Here is a 14,189-nt window from a genome sequence, read left to right as displayed (position 1 = left end):
TTTACTGGAGGATTAGCATACACTCTAGACTTTGATTTCTCATAGTACACAAAACAAGCTCAATACAATTTTAGTTTGATTTTATCCTTACAATGTTACAAACTTCGCGTAGGTGAATTGATATAGGTAAATAATTATATGGATTTTGAGTAAATTATAAAGTATGAAGGAGTTATGCCATACAAAGAATGGCAAGCATATGGAGTAAGCATAGATTGATAGGTAAGTGGGAGAGAAAAGATAGAAACAACAAATAACAGCTTGGTGGAAAGAAAAAAGATCAGCTCAGAGACCAAGGAACAGATGTGATTCAGCAAAGTACATATTTTGTATCAGAACTATATTATCAGTTATTACCAAAGTGAGGAGAACTCAATAAATTACATTTCTTCTATAATTTATCATTACTGCCTGTTTTGATTGAACTTGATATTCAATTTATAAAGATGACTGAATGATGACATAATGAGATCAATGCCATTGGAAGTTTTATTACTCACTGGTGCTAGTAAGAGAAAGGTACCTGCCATACCATGCAAAGCCACATGGAGAAACACTGGGTTGGTCAGGAGGCAGAAGGAGCCAGGGAAAAGTATGGCCCAGAGACTTTATTTCCATAGGAAGGAATGACCAAGACAGGGTAGACAAGTTTGAGCAAGCTTAGGATTTAATAGTTTGAATAATTCTAGTAGGCTCTGGGCTCTAAGAGGGGTCCACTACTTGGTTCTGAGATGACTTAGGTTGTAAATATTGGCTTGGTGTGTGATTAGATAAAGTTAGTTGGGGATATGGACTTTGGCTTTGTTAGTTTGTATCTGAAAGTTATGCTTACAGGAGTGTTGTTTGCTAGCCCTAGAAACTAGTTAGCCCTAGAGGGGACAGGTTTGACCTGGCCAACAAGGCCTCCCACTTGTCAAAGCAATACAAAATACAGAATACAACAAAACATGATTAATACACTACCCCAGTTGAAGTAGTTTTATAAGGCCCTTTTCTTAGCCACTTCTTAAAGTTACTTAATATATTATTAATGTTAAATATTACCAAATCACTGTAAAACTTTAAGAATCATCATCCTTTGTGATTCTTAATTTATAATTAAATACTAAAAATATTCACTTAATGTTACAACATTTTTAAATGTTTCCTTTTACCTTTTAGCTTTTAAATAATTCTCTCTCTCTCCAATACTGTAACTCACTCCTTCGCATATCAGAACTCCATTTCACTTTAAAATATAGGGCATAAGTGATGGGGAGACACTTAGAGTAGCATGTTATATGCTGGATCATCTGTACTAATATTACTCTTGTCAATTGGCCATATACTCTGATATGTATATATGGTAAAGAGCTAGTATTTGTTTTTTCTGTGTTTATAACTTCCTGTGGGCCTCAGGGAAATAGTTATAATGAGACAGGCATTGTGCCAAATAGTGTCTTCATGTATTTAGTATTTTGAGTCATTTGAAAACTGGGCAATTCAGTCTTTCTTCAACTTGAACACAGGGCTCAAGTCTGCCACCAGCTTGCATATTGAAATGAAAGTGAATGCAGGTGGGTATGTCTGGAGAGTGAGATCTTGGATGAAAGAAATTATGCCTCTCTTATTGTGAGGGTTTTTTTTTTTTTTTTTTTTTTTTGCAGTGAAAAGCTTATTGGCTAGTATTCCACGTAGAATGTGTATAAAGGACCTTTAGAAGTTACAGACAATCACAATTTAGTAGTCAAAACCCCATGGGAGAAATTTCTTTTGCCTTTACAATTGCTGTTGGCTAATACGGATTCAGTGCTCAAAGTCATTTAGTTTTGGGTTGGCCTTAGCAGAAAACATGAAAAACTCCAATAAGAAAGGTACTGACTTTTTAATGGGTGATACTAAGACACTTGTGGGTGGCTTAGAACTGGCTACCCCTGATTATCTGATTGTGTCCTTCTTTACCTTTGCTTGAATGCTTCTTGTAATTTCATTCAGCATTGAGTAGAAATACTTAGACTACATTTGCAGGATTCCTGTGACTTCTCTGAAATCTTGCTAAGATACTCCAACCACATGCTTGCTGGATATTGATATTTCTTATGTAAATGATGAATTCTGGACTTTTAGGTAAGAACACATGTGTGTGCTGTGTGTATGTGCACTATGTGCGTATGTGTGTGTGTTTCTGTGTGTATAGTCTCAGAATCATGTATGTATGTATAAAGTTAAAGACAAAAGCAAAATGACCAAAATAGGTAAGTGCTGCCCCATAAGGAAGAATCTTTAATAGTAATGTCTTTATTTATCCCTCTAAGATGTGAAAATTGTAGAATCTCAGAATTTCTATCCCTGTGAACAGGGATGAACTTTGGACAGATGGCCTGATTTGATTGACATACAGTAAAAGTAAGTACTTTTCCTTCTTTTTTCTGTCTCCCTATTTTTCACAAGAAAAATAAAACACTGCCTTCCTTATAATCAGTGAAAGAGAATAACAATGTTGGTTGACACTAGAGTCTAAACTATACATGGAATTATAAGACCAGGGACCAATAAAATATTAATGATATTATCATGTCATACCCCCACATATCATACCATTTTAGAAAAAAAGATGTTGAAATTGTGTTACTTTTGAAGACAGTGCATTTTTAAGATAGGCTGAGAGGCAGACCAGAATTATGGTAATTATAAGCAGTTTTGGGACACACTATTTTAGCTTGGAAAATACTCTGTAATAGTCAAATAAATCTGCAGCGAGGAAGATGCCACAGTAATCAAAATTGATTCTGGGATGTGCTTATGTTTTCTAAAATTGATAGTGTTGAACTGGTACTGTGATTTTCTTGTGTTTCTTTTTTGTCTATAGGGAACTTTAGAAAATTGGAACATTAGAGTTTTGCAGTTTGAATAATCTAACTTTAGATATGCTTATAAAGCTACTACATAAGTCCCAGATGAAGAAAGTCCTGGCTTCAAATACTAACAAAGAAATTTATTCTCCAACTGAGTATTTTAATGAGATCTTTCTGCTTATGTCTGAATAGAATAGAAAGAAATGCTTTAAGATTATGCTTTTTGTACTTTGAAAGTTTAATTTCACTCTAGGATCAAGGGTTTCATTAAGAGGAGTTAATATGGTTAAATTTTTTTTTTATTGGTGTTCAATTTACTAACATACAGAATAACCCCCAGTGCCCGTCACCCATTCACTCCCACCCCCCGCCCTCCTCCCCTTCCAACACCCCTAGTTCGTTTCCCAGAGTTAGCAGTCTTTACGTTCTGTCTCCCTTTCTGATATTTCCCACACATTTCTTCCCCCTTCCCTTATATTCCCTTTCACTATTATTTATATTCCCCAAATGAATGAGAACATATAATGTTTGTCCTTCTCCGACTGGTTAAATTTTATATGGAGTGAAAAATGAATAATAGGTAGCTTGTGGACAATTGGACTTCACATTCTTTGTATTCTTCGTATGATCACTGTATACATCAGTCCTAATAGGCTTGTGGGTTATGCTGAGTAACAATTTTGAAATCTCAGTGAATTAAGACAATACATGTTTATTTCTCCTTCAAACTATATATCTAATGGAGGTGCAAGGGAATTCTCAATTTAACTCCCATTGTATATGAATATAATCTGACATACATGATACAGTAGGGATGATTTCTTAGCTTGGTATAGAGTATGGTATTCTAATTAACTAAAATGAATTGAAGAAAAATTTTCCTGATCTATTTCAATACGTTTCAGAGGAGACATCAAAGAAATATCCATTAAAACATCTAATAAACATTTGAAAATTTTCAGAGCAGAAATTTTTTTAAGATTTTATTTATTTATTCATGAGAAACACAGAGAGAGGCAGAGACAGAGGCAGAGGGAGAAGCAGGCTTCATGCAGGGAGTCCAAGGTGGGACTCGATCCCAGGACCCCGGAATCCTGCCCTGAGCCAAAGGCAGATGCTCAACCACTGAGCCACTCAGGAGTCCCAAGAGCAGAAATTTTATATTCTTCCCCTGGCCAACTATTTAGACTTAGCTCTCCTCCTTAATGACTTAATAATGAAAAATGAAGTAGAATTTTCTACTATCAGATGGTCAAAGCTTTTTTTCATTCTTTTTTTTAAATTTGAATGTAGCTGGCACACAATATTACATTAGTTTCAGGTATACAACTTAGTGATTTGACAAGTTCATACATTATGCTATGTTCATCACAAGTGTAGCCTCCATCTGTTTCATTACATTGCTATTACAGTATCAGTGGCTGTACTTCTTATGCTGTGCCTTCTATTCCCATAACTCATTCATTCCATAACTAAAAGCCTTTTTCTTCCTCTCCTCTCCACACCTTTTTCCCATCCCACCTCCTCTAGCAACCATCAGATTGCTCTTTGGTATTTATAGGTCTGATTTTAATTTTTATTTGTTTGTTGTCTTTTAGATTCCAAGTGTGAGTGGAATAATATGTTAGGTAAGTCTTTCTCAGTCAGACTTATTTGGTGTATCATAATACCGTCTAGGTACATCCATGCAGTCTCAAATGACATAATTTCATTCTTCTCTATGGCTGCACAATACTGTTGTGTATGTCCAGACCACATTTTCTTATCCATTTGTCTATCAATAACCACTTAGTTTGCTTCCATATCTTGGCTATTATAAATAATGCTGCAGTGAACATAGGGATACATTACCTTTTCAAATTAGTATTTTTGCTTTGTTTGTTTAAATACCCAGTAGTGGAATTATTGGATCATATGGCATTTCTATTCTTAATTTTTTGGGGGAGCCTCTATACTGTTTTCCACAGTGGCTGTACTTAACCTAAAGAAAGAGAGGTGTTGCTAGAGGTGATTCAGCATAAGGAATACTTCATCCAAATGTGAAGCAATGAAATTTTAATGTAATAAACAAGAGCCATGATTTGACCTTCTTTTGCAATAGTCTATTTGTTTTCCTTTTTTTTTAAATATTTTACTTTTTGGACTTCACTGTTTTTCTAATGCTTCTCTTTTGAAATTCCATGTAATTTTCATGGTAAGTTGACCTGGGGCCACCTTCTTTTAGAATAGGTGGCACAATTTATCCTTGTCTGAGTCTAGTTCGGCTTTCCCAGAGATTATATATTAAGTATTGGGTCAAAGTTTCAGTTATGATTAATCAATCAATCAATAGATACATAGACAAATCTAGATATACATTTTTGTCTGAACTTGTTCCCTGTACATGCATCTCTCTGGGGAGCTTCATGAATGTGGGATGAGGAATGGATCAAGGAACTTTAGCCACAATAAGAAACTCACCGAAGGCTCAAGATGTGTGCATTCCACATCCTGATAGTTACTGTTTCTCCCCAATCTTTGCCTCATTTTCCATCATAGAAAAAAAATGAATAACTAACTTCTTCATGTTGCCAGATAAATAAAAGTTTTTTTAATTCTGTATTTAATAAAGATAATGTGCTCTTTAGTCTACTTCTATCTATATTAGTGAAATTAGTTTTAGCTGACTAAATTTATAACTGATTGTAAGACAGAATTGTGTAATGGAAACGATAATCACTAGCTAATACACATGCTTCTCAGGGCAAAGAAAAAATAGATTCAAAATGTCTATTTTATCACTTCAGAAATATTTCACAGTATCTTCAGTGATGTATTTGCAAACTTGTAAGCAGATCCATTTTGATATGATAAAATTAGAACATGAGAAAATCAATGCCTTTATATGTAGCTGTTTCCAGGGAAATTCAGTAAGAGGAATATATTTAGAGTTTATTTTCCTGTGAATAGACAAAGTGGTTTGTTGCGGTTTTAAAATCTTACAAGGCTTATATAATAAAAATAATGAGATTTTGCTCTTGGCGTTAGAGAAGTATTGGTTAAATTTAGAACTATGTAGGAGGCAAAATTCAGACCACCTGTTAAAATCACAATTGCAGTAAAAACTTTTTGCATTAGTTTGTATTGGCTAGGTAATAGAAAGGTATCACTCAAAGTGTAATTTAAGTATAAAGGTATAACTTAAAATGTAAATTGATTTTCCAATAGCAAGTGGGTTTTTTAAAGTTTTATCAGCTCTTCATGTTTCAAAATACCTTATACTATGGCCTTATGGATCGCATCTGTGCAGTCTAAACCACATAAATTGAGGGGATCAAAGAAGTAAATCTTTGTGCTAAGACGCAATCACATTTCATCTTCAGAATAACATATGTGGGTGTATTATTATTCTCATTGCGTGAAAGGACAAAATAGTGCTCAGAAAGTTGAAGTTTAGTGCCCATAGTCACACAGCTGATCAATGAAATCACCAGTATTTTAATAAATGTGTGCCTAATTCCAATATCCATGTTATATAATACTTCATAGCTGATTCTGACCTAAACAATGGAGATGTATATCTCATTTGATCAAGTGACCCATTTCATCCTGAGATGAACTACTCTGTTGAAAAAGACCAGGAGAGGAATTCTTTGGACAACTTACTTGTAATTTTATGTTTATTTTTTATAATATACATTGAAATAATTTACTGATTACCGCAGATAAATATCTTTTTTTCTCCAAAATTTTATTTAAATTCCAGTTAGTTAACATACAATGTAATATTAGTTATAAGTGAAGAATTTAGTGATTCATCACTTACATACAACACTCAGTGCTTATCATTAGTGTCCTCCTTAATACATATCACTCATTTAACCTATCACCCCTTCTACCTCCCCTCTGATAACCTCAGTTTTGTTATCTATAGTTGAGAGTCTGTTTCTTGGTTTGCTTCTCTTCTCCCCTCATATACATTGTTTCGTTTCTTAAATTCCATGAATGAGTGAAATAATATAGTGTTTGTCTTTCTCTAACTTATTTTGCTTAGCATAATACAGTTTGGCTCCATCAACGTAATTGTAATTTGCAAGATTTCCTTCTTTTTTATGACTGAGTAATATTCCATTGTATATATACCACATCTTCTTTATCCATTCATCTTCTTTATCCATCAGTGGATGGAAATCTGGGATCTTTCCATAATTTGGCTATTGTAGATAATACTGCTATGAATATTACAGTGCATATGTCTCTTTGAATCACTATTTTTATATACTTTGGATAAATATGCAGAACTGCAATTGCTGGATCAGAGGATAGTTGTATTTTTAACTTTTTGAGGAAACTCCATAGTCTTTTCTAGAGTGAATGCACCAGTTTGCATTCCCACCAGCGGTGTAAAAAGAAGGTTCCCTTTCCCTTTCTCTGCATCCTTGCCAATACCTCTTATTTCCTATATTGTTAATTTTAGCCATTCTGACTTGAGTGAGGTGATATTTCATTGTAAGTTTGCTTTTATTTTTAGATGAGGGGAGGGGTAGAGGGAGTGGGAAATAGAATCCCAAGCAAGCCCCACACCCAGCATGAAGCCCAAAGCAGAGCTCCATCTCACAACTCTGAGATCATGACCTGAACCAAAATCAAGAGTTGGAGTCTTAACCGACTGGCCCACCCAGGTACTCCCCTCATTGTAGTTTTAATTTGTATTTCCTTGAGCATCTTTTCATATGATTACTAGCCATCTGAAGATCTTCTTTGGGAAAATGTCTATTCATGCTTTGTGAGTTTGATAAGTTCTTTAAAGATTTTGGATAATAACCTCTTATCAGATATGTCATTTGCAAATATCTTCTCCCATTCCAAAGGTTGCCTTTTAGTTTTGTTGATTATTTCCTTCACTGTATAGAAGGCTTTTATTTTGATGTAGTCTCAACAGCTTATTTTTGTTTTTGTTTCCCTTGCCTCAGAAGACATATCTAGTAAGAAGTTGCTATAGCCGATATCAAAGAGGTTACTGCCTGTGTTCTCCACTATGGTTTCCTGTCTCACATTTAGGACTTTTACCCATTTTGATTTGTGTGTGTGTGTGTGTGTGTGTGTGTGTGTGTGTGTGTCTATAGTGTAAGAGAGCTGTCCAATTGCGCTCATTTTCATGTTGCTGTCCAGTTTTCCCAACACCATTTGGTGAGGAGACTGTCTTTTTTCCACTGGATCGTCTTTCCTACTTAATCTACTGTTGAAGATTAATTGACCATATAGTTGTGGGTTCATTTTTGGGTTTTCTGTTCTGTTCCATTGGTCTATGTGTCCATTTTTGTGCCAGTACCATACTGTTTTGATCACTACTGCTGTGGAATATAACTTGAAATCTGGAATTGTGATGCCTCCAGCTTTGCTTTTCTTAAGATTGCTTTGGCTACTCAGGGTGTTTTAGTATAAATTTTAGGGTTGTTTGTTCTATCTCCATAAAAAAGTCTTGTGTATTTTGATAGGGATTGCTTTAAATGTGTACATTGCTTTAAGTAGTATAGACATTTTGTTTTGTTTCAAGCTTTTATTTAAATTCTGTTAATATAGTCTAATATTGATTTCAGGAGTAGAATTTAGTGATTTGATCACTTATATATAATACCCAGTGCTCATCACAAGTGCCCTCCATAATGCCTATTACCCATTTAGCTTATCCCTCTGCCCACCTCCCCTCTAGCAACTCTCAGTTTGTCCTATATAGTTAAGATTCTGTTTTATGGTTTGCCTCTCTCTCTCTCTCTCTCTTTCTCTTTTCCCTCCTATGTTCATCTGTTTCGTGTCATAAATTCCATCTGTGAGTGAAATCATCTGATAAAGTGTTAGTATCCAAAATCTATAAAGAACTAATCAAACTCAACATCTCCCCAAAAATAATCCAGTTAAGAAATGAGCAGAAGATATGAACAGACATTTTTTTCCATAGAAGATACAGATGGCTAATAGACACATGAAAAGATGCTCAACACCATCAGATAAATACAAATCAAAACCACAGGAGATACCACCTCACACCTGTCAGAATGGTTAAAATTAACAACACAGGACACAAACGATGTTGGCAAGAATGTGGAGAAAGGGGAACCCTCTTACACTGTGGGTGGGCACGCAAACTGGTGCAGCCACTCTGGAAAACAGTACGGAGTTTTCTCAAAAAGTTAAAAATAGAGCTACCCTACAATTCAGGAATTGCACTGCTAGGTACTTATCCAAAGGATACAAAAATATTAACTCTTCTTTAAAAATTTGGTAGAATTCTCCTGTGAAGCCATCTGGCCCTGGGCTTTTGTTTGTTGGGAGGCTTCTGATTATTGATTCAATTTCTTTGTTGGCTATCAGTCTGTTCAAGTTTTCAATTTCTTTCCATTTCAGTTTTAATAGGAATTTCTTAGGAATTTCTGAATTTATTCATTTATTTCAGGATGTCCACTTTGTTGGCATACAATTTTTCATAATATTCTCTTATAGTTGTTTGTATTTCTGAGGTGCTGGTTGTTATTTGTCCTCTGTCATTTGTGATTTTATTTATTTGTGTCCTTTCTCTTTTGTTTTTGATAAGTCTGGCTAGAGGTTTGTCTGTTGTGTTAATTTTTTTCTAAGAACCAGCCCCTGATTTCTTTGATCTGTTCAACTGTTCTTTTTAGTTTCTAATCCCTTATTTCTACTCTAATCTTTATTATTTCCCTTCTTCTGCTGGCTTCAGGCTTTGCTTATTGTTCTCTTTCTAGCTTCTTTAGGTATAAGGTTATGTTGTTTTATTTTTTATTTTTTATTTTTTGCATCTTGAGATAGGCCTGTATTGCTATATACATCCCTCTTATGACCACTTTTGCTAGATCCCAAATGTGATGTTTTAATTTTCATTTGTTCCCACATATTTTTAAAATTTATTCTTTAACTTCCTGGTTGACCCATTTATTCTTTAGTAGAATGCTCTTTAACTTCCATATATTTGTGGTCTTTCCAAATTTTTTCTTAGGGATGACTTCAAGTTTCGTAGTGATGTGGTCAAAAAATTTGCATGGTATTATCACAGTCATTTTGTACTTATTGAGGGCTGATTAGTGGCCTAGTATGTGGTCTATTTTGGAGAATATCCTGTGTGCACTTAAATGTGTATGCTGCTTTAGATTAAAATGTTCTGAATATGTCTGTTAGGTCCATTTGGTTCAGTGAGTCATTCAAATACATTATTTCTTTGTTGATATGCTGTTTATTGATCTGTCCATTGATGTAAGTTGGGTATTAAAGTCTCCTACTATTATTGCATTACTATCAGTGAGTTTCTTTATATTTGTTATTATTTTAGATAGTTGGGTGCTCCCACATTAGGGGCATAAATACTTACAATTCTTTGATCTTTATGTTGGATAATCCCACTTCAGAATGACCTTCTTTGTCTTGTTACAATATTTGCTTTAAAATCTAGTGCGTCTTATATAAGTATTGATACTCTGGCTTTCTTTTCACTTCCATTAGCATGTTAAATGTTTCTCCATCTCTTCACTGCCAATCTACAGGTATCTTTAGGTTTAAAATGAGTCTCTTATAAGCAGTATATAGATGGGTCTTTTTTTTTTTTAATCATTTAGACACCCTATGTCTTTTGATTGGAGTGTTTAGTCCTTTTATATTCAGAGTATTTATTGATAGATATGTATTTATTTATTTTTTTTAATTTTTATTTATTTATGATAGTCACACAGAGAGAGAGAGAGAGAGGCAGAGACACAGGCAGAGGGAGAAGCAGGCTCCATGCACCGGGAGCCCGACGTGGGATTCGATCCTGGGTCTCCAGGATCGCGCCCTGGGCCAAAGGCAGGCGCTAAACCGCTGCGCCACCTAGGGATCCCGATAGATATGTATTTAGTGTCATTTTATCACTTGTTTTGTTGTTGTTTCTGGAGATTTTCTCTGTTCCTTTCAAGTCTTTGTCACTCTTGGTCTTTCTTTCCCATTCAGAGTGCCCCCTTTAATATTACTTGCAGGGTTGGTTTAATGGTCATGAACTCCTTAGTTCTTGTTTGGTAAATTTTTCTCATTTTCTATTCTTTATGATAGCCTTGCTGGATAGAGTATTCTTCGCTACAGATTTTCCTCATTCAGCACATTGGGTATATCATGCCACTCTCTTCTGACTTGATAAGTTTCTGTGGAGAGGTGTGCAGCTCCCCTGTGGGTCCTCCCTTGTATGTTAGGAATTTCTTTTTTCATGCTGCTTTTAAGATTTTTTTCTTTATCATTATATTTTGCAAATTTAACTACAATATGTCTTGGTGTCAGCCTGCTCTTTTTTAATTTGATTTTGACCAGAGTTCTCTCTGCCTCCTGGATTTGGTTGTCAGTTTCCTTCTCTAGATTAAAGAAGTTTTCAGCTATTATTTCCTCAAGCTTTTGCCCCCTTTTCTCTCTCTCCTTCTTCTGGGACTTTTATGACATGAAAGCTACTATGTTTATGGTGTTACTAAGTTCTCTAAGTCTGTTCTCAAGATCCATGATTATTCTTTATCTCTTTTATTTAGCTTCATTATCTTATATTATTTTATCTTCTATATCATTTATTTGTTCCTCTGCTTCTTCCATCCTTGTGGTCATTACATCCAGTGTATTTTGGATCTGTTATTACATTTTTCATTTCTGACTTTGGGTTTTAGCTCTTTTATCTCTGTGGTAAGTATCTCCTTGATATATTCCATGCTTTTTTTTAGTGAGTATCCTTATGACTGTTGTTGTAATCCTCCATCAGACATTATTATTTGTATGTCTTTTGATTAGGTCTCTGACCGTGACCTTTTATTCTTCTTCCTTTTGGGATGAATTCCTACCTCTTGGCATTTTTTTTTATAAGTCTCTGTCTTCTCTGTGTTAGAGAAGCCTATTTTGTTTCCCTCTCTTGAAAGTAATAGCTTTTTGAGGAGTTCATATAGTGTCCAGGGCTGGGCGCTTCAGGGAGTGTTTCTGGTGTGTGCTGCATGCCCTCTGCTGCTGTGGTTTGGCTGCTGTGTACCTCAGGTCAGTCATCTGCAGAGTTTCTCCTTCTTTGCAGGGGGGCAGTGTTTGAAATTTGACGTTTTAACTTGGTCTGCTCTGGTCTCCTTGTTAACTGGGACCTGATAACTACTTCCACTCGAACTGTAGCCTTGTAAAACTCTTTGGTTGGTAGAGGTGGTGTGTGGGGGTGTTTCTGCAGGTCTTCTGGGGGAGAGGCCCTCTACACTGGTCTTTAGGTACACCTGTCTGAGAAAAGCAGTACCAGCAGAGGGCAGGGGGGCGGGACTTGGTGGAGGCAGGTTAGGCAACCAGTGCTGGAGCTGTTTACTGAAGATGATTTATGCTGAGGGGCTGGAGAGGGAAAAGGTTCCAGCCAGTTTCTTTGTCCTGGAGAGGGGTCTCTGTGCTTGCTGCTGTGAGAGAAGCATCCTCAGAAGAGTGAATAATCTCTCACCGTGCATCCCAGGCACTTTTCAGATCACTCTTCTCATGCTGTCCTCCAAGTTCCTTGCCTGCCTGGAGCAGTGCAGTGCCCTTTGGGCTCTGTCCCAGCCATGTCTGCTGACCTTTAAAATTCCAAACTTTAGGGACGTGGCTGTGGCCCAGAGGCTGCACTGGTCTTCTGAAGGGAGTGTCTCACTGTGCTGGGATGGTTGCAGGTTTAACTCAGAAAGATAGTTGCACCAAAGTGCAGGGATATGGGATCTGGAGCACAGCGGGCTAGGCAACCAGTGTCGGGGTTAGCTGCCCTTAGCAGGTGCAGGTTCCCTGTACCTGTGCTAAAGAGTAGGGGAGAGAAATAATGTCCTCCACCTCCTTTGTCCTTGGAGAGGCATCTCTGCAAATGCCACCTCTCCCAGAGGCACTCCAAGAACAAGCAGTCTCTCCTCAGGCACCTTAAGGAAACTTCAAATCTGCCCTGGGGCTGCTCACCTGCTTTCTCTCCAGGAGCAGGGCAGTGCTCTTAGGGCTATATTCTAGCCAAACACACTGACCTCTAAAACTCCAGTCTTTTGAGCCCTGCTCATTGCACTGCTCACAAAAATTGGCCCCTCTCATTTTCCCAGTCACTGGCTTTGAGTGTTATCGTTGTGCCTATCCCTGTGTTCTCCATTCTCTCTCACTTTTCTCTGCAACCAGGGATCCTTCCCTTCTGCAGCAACCATGATCTTTTCTCCCCCAAACCATATCTCCCCATTTCTTACTTTCCTCATTGTGGCCTCTTCTGTTCCTCTTGGTTGTGCAATTTGTTCTGTGAGTCCTCAGGTAGATTTCTTGGGTATTCAGAATAGTTTGATAGTTATCTAGCTGTGTTTAAGAGACAAGGGAACCCTCTTACACTGTTGGTGGGAATGTGAACTGGTGCAGCCACTCTGGAAAACTGTGTGGAGGTTCCTCAAAGAGTTAATAATATACCTGCCCTACGACCCAGCAATTGCACTGTTGGGGATTTACCCCAAAGATACAAATGCAATGAAACGCCGGGACACCTGCACCCCGATGTTTATAGCAGCAATGGCCACGATAGCCAAACTGTGGAAGGAGCATCAGTGTCCATAGAAAGATGAATGGATAAAGAAGATGTGGTTTATGTATACAATGGAATATTCCTCAGCCATTAGAAATGACAAATACCCACCATTTGCTTCAACGTGGTTGGAACTAGAGGGTATTATGCTGAGTGAAGTAAGTCAGTCGGAGAAGGACAAACATTATATGTTCTCATTCATTTGGGGAATATAAATAATAGTGAAAGGGAATAGAAGGGAAGGGAGAAGAAATGTGTGGGAAATATCAGAAAGGGAGACAGAACGTAAAGACTGCTAACTCTGGGAAACGAACTGGGGGTGGTGGAAGGGGAGGAGGGCGGGGGGTGGGAGTGAATGGGTGACGGGCACTGGGGGTTATTCTGTATGTTAGTAAATTGAACACCAATAAAAAATAAATCTAAAAAAAAAAAAAGAGACAAGGCAAGCCTAGCATCTTCCTATTATGCTGCCATCTTAGTTCCTCTTCCACTGGTGACAAATTTCTAAAAATTGAACAATTTTTTTAAGATTTTATTTATTTATTCATGAAAGACTCACACAGAGAGAGAGGCAGAGGGAGAAGCAGGCTCTATGAAGGGAGCCCGATGCAGGACTCGATCCCAGGACACCAGGATCATGCTCTGTGCCAAAGGCAAGCGCCAAACTGCTGAGCCACCCAGGGATCCCAAAATCGAACAATTCTATATGAGTTGTCCAGTCTTCACCTTTTCATACTGGTAAATTCCACCTTTGCTTTCCATTTTTTTCTTTAGTCAATGACATCACCCACAACTCTTTTATAGTAATCATGCATTTGTCTACA

The 14,189-nt window shown here is 36.9% G+C and overlaps 1 long non-coding RNA gene across 1 annotated transcript in view; it reads left to right on the top strand.

Moving 5' to 3' along the window:
• LOC140608957 (uncharacterized) overlaps positions 1–14,189 on the top strand; it is a 562,604-nt gene that overhangs the window by 460,571 nt on the left and 87,844 nt on the right. Inside the window, exons 9-10 of the long non-coding RNA XR_012010955.1 lie at positions 2,339–2,385; positions 4,433–4,462. This is a non-coding gene — a long non-coding RNA (uncharacterized lncRNA). The remainder of the gene's footprint in view (positions 1–2,338; positions 2,386–4,432; positions 4,463–14,189) is intronic.

The sequence above is a fragment of the Canis lupus genome, chromosome 18, assembly GCF_048164855.1.
Source record: "Canis lupus baileyi chromosome 18, mCanLup2.hap1, whole genome shotgun sequence".
Taxonomy (NCBI): Eukaryota; Metazoa; Chordata; class Mammalia; order Carnivora; family Canidae; genus Canis; species Canis lupus.
The sequence above is the reverse complement of the archived record's forward strand: the minus strand, read 5'-3'. Positions and strand labels throughout refer to the sequence as shown.